The sequence below is a fragment of the Pararge aegeria genome, chromosome 24, assembly GCF_905163445.1.
Source record: "Pararge aegeria chromosome 24, ilParAegt1.1, whole genome shotgun sequence".
Lineage (NCBI taxonomy): Eukaryota > Metazoa > Arthropoda > Insecta > Lepidoptera > Nymphalidae > Pararge > Pararge aegeria.
The window spans coordinates 3,992,939-4,002,115 of record NC_053203.1 but is presented as its reverse complement, the minus strand read 5'-3'; positions in this window follow the sequence as shown (position 1 = coordinate 4,002,115).

Sequence of the window (9,177 nt, the reverse complement as noted above, 5' to 3'; positions counted from 1 at the left end):
GACCCACCACAGGGCACGGGTCTCCTCCTTTAATGAGAGGGGGTTGAGGCCGTAGTCCACCACGCTGGCCCAGTGCGGATTGGTGGACTTCACACACCTTTGAGAACATTATGGAGAACTCTCAGGTATGCCGGTTTCCTCACGATGTTTTCCTTCACGATTGAAGCAAGTGATATTTTAATTGCTTAAAACGGTCATAACTTACTGGGGAATCACCAATAGATATCAAGTTAAAAAGTTTGACCGTTGCTGCATGAAGGAAGGAAATATAATAAACACACATTCGAATTCATAACATTAGACCTAATGTATAGCCGTCGGTTAAATACCTAGCAACAATAATTCAACTCGAACATTGACCTCTAAAATCGTTACAGTCGGGGATTGAACCCGGAACGCCGGTAACTAGGTCTGTTTACACTACAAGTACCTACCGTCAAACAAGCAACTCGTTTTGTGTGGCAACTGAATTATTAATTAAAGTGACAACTGTTTTTATAGTAAACTAGCGTACCCAGACCACTTCGCCGGGCTAGATTTTGCTTTATTTTATTTAAACAATAAACTAACATCATTAAATTTTTAATTTAAGTCTCATAATATATTAAATCATTTATTTCTCTCCGTATTCATTCTCTTCTCGAGCGGGTAAAGTTCATTATCTACACCAATGTACACCCAATATTAGAATATCATCATAGTAAATTAAAGCTGTATTTGTCAGTTTGACAGTTCAAAAATAGGAGTGCTCCGATCGTCACCAACCTTTACAGAATTACTCGCCAGGTCAAATCTGAGATTCCCTGAAAGTTTCATTGAAATCGGTCCAGCCGTCTCGGAGCCTATACGGAACATACCCGCACACTTTCTCTTTTATATTTATATAATAATAATAATAATAAATAATAAAATCTTTTATTTGGGATAAAAACAACACATAGCAATTAACATATAAGATACGAGTTTCACAAATAAAAAATAAAAAATAAAGTTATCATAAACAAATTAAACTTTTTAAAAATAAAAGAAAGGATCTTAAAATTAGGTTACAAAATAAATAAGTATGCTAAAAACAAACAAATATACATAGTTCCCTGTCGGCAGTGACATATCTGTGGTGTTGTTCCTCCCAAACAGAGTATCGCCTCAGCGTTATGCTGTAGCAGTTATAGAGATAGGTACCGGTTATCAAAGCCATCAATATGGCAGTCCAGTTTGATTATTAAGTTCTTTTGCATCTAAATGCACCAACATCATCGTATCAACCAGTCAGTCCACCACGCTGGCCCAGTGCGGATTGGTGGACGTAACACAACTTTGAGAACATTATGGAGAACTCTCAGGTATGCATGTTTCCTCACGATGTTTTCCGTCACCGTTGTAGCAAGCGATATTTCGATTGCGTAAAACGCACATAGCTTAGAAAAGTAAGAGGTGCTGGGATTCTAACTCGCCCTCCCGAAAGTTAAGTCGAATTCCTAACACTGGGCACCGCTTACACTAACTAAATGTAAGCGAACAGAACTAAATATAAGCGTTACAAAAACGAAATTCAAAATATCTTAAATGTACAGAAATCTTCCAGTTACAGTTTTATTATAAGTATATTAGTATTATTGGATTTTCTTCTTTGCAAATATGAATAATAAATGCTGTATCTTGAAAGCGTACTGTAAGGGACCAATGTTGTTCATCAACATCATCATGTCCACCAATGGAGCCCACAGCTGGACATAGGTCTTTTGAAAGGAGTCCATGGTCTTGTTCCGTTTGGGTCCAGCCAGGATGTCACCATTCCAGAGCCTTGGGACCACAGCGTCCATCGGCACTCCGAGCTACGTGCCCCGCCCATTACTTCAGCTTAGCGACTCGTTGAGAAATGCCGATAACTCTGGTTCTCCGGGTCTCCACATTCCTGATATGATTACGCAGAGATACTTCGAGAATTGCTCTTTCCATCGCCGGCTGAGTTACTCTGAGAGCTTTCTTATGAGATCCATATCCATAGACAGCGACTGCGTTTTAATGTTGTATAATAGTAAAAATATTTAACGGAAAATATTGTTTATAGCTTGCAAACGTAACGCCGCAGTTATGTTATTGTCACAGAATTAAGAACATACAGAAACCGTGTACACAAATAGCATTGAAGCATCAAAAACCACTTCACTTTAGATTGGTTTCTCGAACAATATATATTCCTCCTCCTTCCTCTTATATTATAAGCGTTCACCATCAAATTGGAAAACAATTGTGATTTAGCAATTCCGCGGGTGTAAAGTGAGACGTGCGCGGAGCGTTTTCACTGTTGTTGGACTGAATGAGGATTCTGTGTGTTCTTGATTCAGTGATTCTAGTATGCTACGGCGTGAAATTCGTTTAATTGAAAAACAGTGTATTTTTTTCTAATTATAGATAGAAAACGGTAGATAAGAGTATTTTAATAATTAAAAGATTACGCTGAAACTTTCTAATGGCGCCTTGAATCCGGTCAAATTCGGGCAATGTTCTAGGAAGTGTGTCAAATCGTTTAATCTGTGAGATTAGCGAAGCATTCCAATACCAGTTTAGAAATGATGTATTGCTGTTTGATAGACATAGCACTGGTTTGTTTTTAGATTTCCTATTCATCCTACCAAAGCTTGAATGGATTTTTTGGGTTACCAATTTTTTTAGTGCAAGAGCTAGTAAATGGTATCAAATTACGTTTTAAGAACACCTGTTTATTTCTCTTCCAATTCAATCAATCAATTGTGATTATTTACATTACAAGCTTTATAACTAACTTCATTACACATAACTCATCATAAGCTTGTGGAGATATCGACATGACCAAACTAGATGGCGCCACAAAGATCTCCATATGCAGATGCATCGCGCTAACGAAGTGTTTACAAAAAATGATCTTGTTAACAACTTCCAAAGATGAAGGTTCGGTCCCTGCGCACGAACCTCTGGTCGGAGTAAGATCTTCCTATTGGTACGGTTGAGCGCATCAACATAGTTCCCGTACAAGCTTAATAAAGTCCTACTTTTGGGCATAGGTCTTCTCTCGCTTCGGAAAAGTGCTTTCAGAGTATAGACCCACAACGTTGCTCCAAGGAAGGTTGGCGATTATTACTATAATGTGATGTTATAATGATGAAATGCTCTCCAACGCAATATGTGGGCTGGTACGAATTTTTTTTTTATTTCAGTAATCCACAATAGAATTTTAACTGGCAATCACGCTCTGTAGGCCGGAACGCTGTGATGCTGCTTGTTGGCAGAAATAAGCATGGCGGCGTTACTTGGATAAGCTCTGCCACAAAGATCTAGAAGAGGGAAGAAGCTTTACTATTACCAACATAGCTCAACAAGCCGCAAAACTCAAGAAGCAATAGGCACATAGCTCTTAATATAACCGTTGGACGCTGGGGCTCCATGTGGTATTTGGTAGTGGAATGGCAGCAGTGGCGTGCACAGAGGGTATGCACTGGGTATGCAGATGATATAAAATGAAGAAAATCTCCAGAACGCACTGAATGGCAGCACTGGTAAACGAAGCGTTGGTAGACCACAAGTCTCTCTTAATGCCAACGGCATACGACCGTGGATTTAAGAACTACCGGCACAAGAACTATGTTCAGCAGTTGATGTGGTTGTTAATGTCTGATGATGGTCTAGTGGCGAGAATATCCGACTCCAGATTACAAGGATTGTACCCAGGACGGATCCCTAGCTCGAGCCAGTGAATAGTATAGGGTTTTCCTTCAGCAGTGGATGTGGTTTTTATCGTCTGATGATGGTCTAATATTGAGCATGTCGGACTTCAGATTACAAGGTCCTAGGTTCAATCTTTAGCTAGGGCCAATATATATTATAGGGTTTTACTATCAAATAAATCTTAGTACCAGATTTTAGAAATTGGTGGTTATTCATTCGCGTGCCTCGGAGAGCACCTCGGATATATAAGCTGTCCTACGCTTGATCGCTTTCCGGTACTCTTCTTTTTTTCTGGCTTGGTGGAATAGGTTTATGGTTACCTCCATAAACCGCCTGCTTCTATCTAATACTTGTGCATTATGAAGTCTCCCGCATTGTTGGATAATCTCTCTGAAGATTGACCGCATTGGCCGAAAGTAAGGGAACTGTTTTTTATGTCAAAAAAGTTGCTCAAAAGAGGGGCCATCAATGAGCACCATAAAAGCCGAAATCGCGTGCCAGTCTCGCTTTTCGTCAGCTCATAAATCTTCAGTCTCGTTCAGTAATAGAGTTATTACCGCGATAAAATATTTCGGCCGAACACTACGCAAGTATTTAGGCACACGTTAAAGAGCTAAATAAATCATTTTCGTTTTCTACTTCCTGTTTTTTACGCTCGATTGTGTGATGGTAAACGAAACGAATCGCTTTTAAATCGGGAGTGTTCCGCACTAGCAACTTTTTTGATCGTTATGATCTTCATAATACGGAATCCTTAATTCATATATTAAGTTTTCGTCTACAAGACAAAAGTCTCATTTCTCTGAAGAGGGGAATAATTGAAAGCTGTAATGACACACACTGCTGTAATGAGGGCAGGTAGGATTAACTACTATAATATTTTACCAAATGGGGCGGAACCTTCCTGGCGTAATGGTGAGCGCTGCAGTCTTTTATAACGTATTTTCGAAGGTCCCAGGTACGATCCCCGGCAGGCAAAAAATGAGAATCAATAATTTCTTAGTCTGGTCTAGTGTGAGGCTTCGGCCGCCGCCGCCTTACCGATGAAGGCGTGCCGCCAAGCCATTTAGCGTTCTGGTATGATTCTGCGTACAAACCGAATGTGGGTTTAATATAACAAAGATTGTATTACTATGAGGTACATACATTTGTTTATTATATGTATATATATATATATATATATATATATATGTATATATGTTTATTTTATTATATATTTATTTTATTAATTCTTATATGTGTATGTTATATAGTATGTAGTATATATGTATATATTTTTAATTTTACTTATTTTTTTTTGTTTTCTTGTGTGTTTCTTGTATTGTTTCTAAGTTTGTGCAATAAAGTATTCTAAACAAAAAATAAAAAAAAAATAACCGCCTTTTTCCTTACAGCCTGCTACAATCATAGAGTGAGACACACCACCAGGTGAAATGAGTCAAGGGCTAACCTGTAGTAGAATAAAAAATGATAGCCAACTTCCTATCTCCGGACTGGTACTGAAAATTTCTTGACAGCGAAACCCAATGTGTGATCAAACGCGGGAATCTATTCCAGGATATGCTATCGAACTCTAGTTGTTACGTTCAACGACTCTTTTAAACAATCATGGCAGTCTATGGCAATTTATATACGGAACCCTAGAAATCCAACCAGGTCGGAACGGGGCAAAGACCTTGGGTATTTAGGTACTGCGTTATGGATTAACTCATAATCCACGTTACTGTTTCAATTTGGAGCAAACTATTTATTTCCTAGTGATCATTTCCTACATTGACTTGATGATTAAAGTTGAATGTAAAATAGATGTTAAGCATTTAACAGTCAACTGTTGGACTAAGGGCCTTTCCCAACGGGAGGTTCTTGCCATAATCACCACACTGGCCCAGTTGGACTATTCTTGATCTATTTTATTTAATAAACAATTCAACAAAGGCAGTAAATAAATAAACCAATAAAATAAATATACTATGACAATAAACAGATCGCCATCTAGCCCCAAAGTAAGCGTAGTTTGTATTATGGGTACTAAGATAGCTGTTAAATATTTTTTTATGAATATAATATACTGATAAACACCCAGACACTGTGAAACATGTTCTCACACAAACATTTTCCAGTTGTGGGAATTGAACTCACTGCATAGGATTCAGAAAGCAGGGTCGCTGACCACTGCGCCAGTCGGCCGTCAAATATAAGGAGCAACCAAAAATTCCGATTTCACATTTTTTTATCATCAAATATTTAACAGTCGTATCTCGTAACAATAAATTGAACGCAGCGTTAACCTTCCGGAGGGCGTGAGGTTAAACTAGGGCGGCCAACCCCCAAAATGTCGGAGGTAAAAGACCGACCGAGGTCATTCGCCCAGGCCGGTATGTCCACATTACAGGGCACTGTGTTATTTAATCATAATTTACAATGGATTATAATTTTATCTTCATCGTCATCAACCCATCACCGGCCCACTACTGGGCACTCTACTCTCAGCTATAGGATAGGGTTAAGGCCGCACATGGCCACTGGCATAATTTTTAATTTTTAAGTAACTATTCTAAGTTCATCACAATATTATCAAACTAAAAACGGGTTTTAATATTTCAATATCTTTCAAAATCTACAATGAATACCTGATCTCGGAGGACGAATCAAGGAGGTGTAATTGGAGATTAAACTAACTTACCTGAAGTGAAGTTCTATCCCAATTATACGACTTGCTTCTTCCGAAGAGATCAGCTCAATCCCTGCCCGAAAACCCTCATGCAAGATGTTTTTTTTTTTTGTGTGTTCCTTCCTTTTTTCCTTCGGCATTGGGATCGAAGACTGTTTTAGGTCGGTACTCAAATATGCTACGTGGATTGCATTCTGGTTGTTCTTTTTTTTTTTTGTATGCAACTTCTACATTGTGCAGAGTCTACTACCGGGTGCCTACTACAATATATTAACTATTAAGACCTTAGATTAAATTTTTTTATTTATGAAACACCTTAACTTTTTTTTTTGTTTTTTTTTTCTATGCCTATTATTACTTTATTATTATTATTATTTGTTTTTTTTTTTCGGCTGGATTTATTTCAATTAAACTTTCAGGGAATCTCCGGATTGACCTGGCGAGTAATCCTGCAAAGTTTGGTGACGATCGGAGCACTCCTATTTTTGAACTGTCAAACTGTCAAATACAGCTTTTATTTACTATGATGATATTCTATTGTTGGGTGTACATGGGTGTAGATAATGATCTTCACCCGCTCGAGAAGAGAATGAATACGGAGAGAAAGAAATGATTTAATATATTATGAGACTAAAATTAAAAATTTAATGATGTAAGTTTATTGTTTAAATAAAATAAAGTAGTATAATACTCGTATATAAACAAACGAAAGATATTTTTTACATTAACACTAGCTTATTAGTCCCTGAAGGACATCATAAAATACAACTTCATCAAAATCTAATTAAGAGTTATAACTCAGTATTACTTATCTATGTAATTGAGTAGGTATTAGCTAAGTTTATAATAGCATAAATATATATCATAAATATCTATTATGGTATAATACATACAAATTTATATCGGTATTTTCGTAGTTATTATGTAAATATAGTATGTATGTTCATGTAAGTTTATTTTATTTTTATAACATTGAATGCACATTCACTTTCCACTTTTTTATCGGCTTCGCACGCTCAGGTTGCCTTTAAAAGATCACCTTTAATGATAAGGCCGCCTTTGCACCCTAGCACTAATATGATAACTGTTTTCCTTGTTTTCTTCCTATTGTAATGTGTTGTGTTATTCTATTCTCAGTTTTGGCATTACTACAAAAAGATTCTTATTTCCCACTAGGACGGCAGTGTTATGCTTCGATTATATTGAAGCACTGGAAATATTTTCCATTGACTTTATCGCAATTCCACATAACTCATTAAATTGTAATGAATAACCCAAAAAGCAGAAACAAACGGGTTCTTCCCTATTGAAGCAATAAACATGAAATATTAATATATAATGTGAACAATTAAGGTACACATGTAGACAGAATTATAATAATATTTCCTTTAGGTACTATTATTCGAGCAAATTTCCTGAAATAACTAAGTAAAGTCAGTGGCGTGCATAGAGGGTATGCACAGGGTATGCAGATGATACAGAATTAAGAAAATCTCCAGTACCAGTTATAAATACTCAAGGGTAGGCTTTTAATAAATCTAACAATGAAAGTTTTTTATAACTCGTTTCGGAGATTTTCTTCATTTTCTATAATCTGCAATTTGACGACTGATTGGCGCAGTTCGCAGCGACCCTGCTTCCTGAGCCCAAGGCCGTGGGTTCGATTCCCACTACTGAAAAATGTTTGTGTGGTGAACATGAATGTTTTTCAATGCCTGGGTGTTTATATATATTTTCTAAGTATTTATGTATGTCCCTATCCCTACTAATATTATAAATGTGAATGTAAGTTTGTTTGTTACGCTTTCACGCAGAAACTACTGAACCGATCATCATGAAACTTTGGAAAAATATTCTTGGAGGTAGGTATAAGTAATATAGGATACTTTTTATCCCGAAATTAAAAACAGTTCCTTTGGGTGAGGTGATTATAAAGTTTGACGATTTACACAAGGACTATATAAAAAATGTTACAAATGTTCTTCGTTAACCTTTAGCATTTAAATCAACTAACAATGCGATTTCGATTCGTCCTATAACGATTACTATTTTTTGTAAGTGATTGGAGGAGCTGAGACTGGTCAGACAGTTCTTTTCAGATATTGTTTATGCGAATAGATTTCTTTTTTATATAAGAATACACAACTTACAAATTTCAGTACAACTACACCTAAATTTAATGTCCATGTGTCTAAAAAAAAAAACAAACGCAGACGAAGTCGCGTTTGTTTTTTTTTCACAAGTCGTACATATTATGAGTTAACTGACTAGCTACATTTTATCTATGTTAAGAATATCCAATAATAATTTAAGCAATTTAAATATCATCATCATCATATGAACCTATTATCGGTACACTTCAGGGCACGAGTCTCCCCCCACAATGAGAAGGGGTTAAGGCCGTAGTCCCCCACGCTGGCCCAGTGCGGATTGGTGGACTCCACACATCTTTGAGAACATTGTAGAAAACTCTCAGGCATGCAATTCCTTACGATATTTTCCTTCACCGTTGGAGTAAGTGATATTTTAATTGCTTGAAACGCACATAACTTAGAAAAGTTGCAGGGTTGTGCTAGGAATCGAACTCTGCCCCCAAAAGTAAAGCAAAAGTCCTAACCACTGTGCAATAATCGCTTGGGAAGTATATCAATTATATTAAACCATTAGAATTCTAAAATTCTTTATGTAGGCCTATCACAGGCACTTGTGAAGCCATCATACATATATTTTCACATAATTGTGAGGTAATGGTGATAGCTTCGTTCGCCAACTTAAACCTTAAGCTACAAACGCGCCCTGAT